This window comes from Dromiciops gliroides, chromosome 6, assembly GCF_019393635.1.
Source record: "Dromiciops gliroides isolate mDroGli1 chromosome 6, mDroGli1.pri, whole genome shotgun sequence".
Classification (NCBI taxonomy): Eukaryota; Metazoa; Chordata; class Mammalia; order Microbiotheria; family Microbiotheriidae; genus Dromiciops; species Dromiciops gliroides.
Window position 1 is genome coordinate 106,775,602 of NC_057866.1, and position 1,166 is coordinate 106,776,767.

Below are 1,166 nucleotides of genomic sequence, written 5' to 3' on the forward strand. Positions count from 1 at the left end.
CATAATGAAGCTTATGATGTATAAACAAAATGATCTACATCCCATGATGTCTTTATGAAGTGTGATCCTCTTTAATTAGATCAAGAAAGAAATAGTTTATTGGCTAACCAAACAAACTAATGGTCTCCATGCTTCTGAGGACTTTCAATAGCTGGAAGAAATTGACTGGTGAGCAGAACTGATGATTGAACACACCTTGAAACATTTATTTTTCACTTTCATTTTTTCTTTTATTCAAGTTTTCTTATACAAAATGACTAATATGGAAATGTTTTACATAATCACTTATGTAAAACCCATATTTGATTGCTTACCACCTCAAGAAGGTGGGGAGGGGAGAGAGGGAAGGAGGGATAAAATCTGGAACTCAAAACTATAAATAAAAATGTTTATTATTAGAAAAAATAGCAAAAAATAAAAATAGATAAAAATAAATTTTAAAAAATAAAAATAGAAGAAGCTCAGATGCCCAACGGGGCTGCCAAATATCACTGTTGTTTCAGTCCAGTGAAAGGGCAACTCTATGGCCTAAGCCAAGGCTTCTTACACTTTTTCCATTCTCAGCCCCTTTTCACTCAAGAAATTTTTATGTGACCCCAGGTATATAAATGTATAAACAGGTACAGATAAGTTTTTACTGCTGCCATATTTTTCACGACCTCCATATTATGGGGTTGTGACACAAAGCTTAAGAAGTTTTGTCCTAGGCCACCTATGTGCAGGGTTATGACTACAGCTACCAGTGTATCCACAACTGCTGCTTTGCCCATTGCCACAGGACTTCAAGGTAGGTAAAAGGTGGTAAAAATAATACGGATGATGTCTTTTGACTCTTTCATAAATTGTACTTAAGGGAGGCAAACTTGTATGTAGAGTTGTATGTAGAGTCATCCAAGTCCATTGACAAGACAAAAGTCAAGATGACTGGCAATGACTCAGGATGCAGTGAATGACCTTGACATCTTCAATGTGTGACCAAGCTCTAAGTACTCCACAACACCTGCTTTTTTTTTTTCCAGCAATAAGCATTTATTTTATTTTCCAGTTACCTGTAAGGGTAGCTTTCAACATTCATTTTCATAAGATTTAGAGTTCCAAATTTTTCTCCCTCCCTCCCTTTCCTTCCCCCCTCCACAAGATCGCAATCAGGTTATATATGTACAATC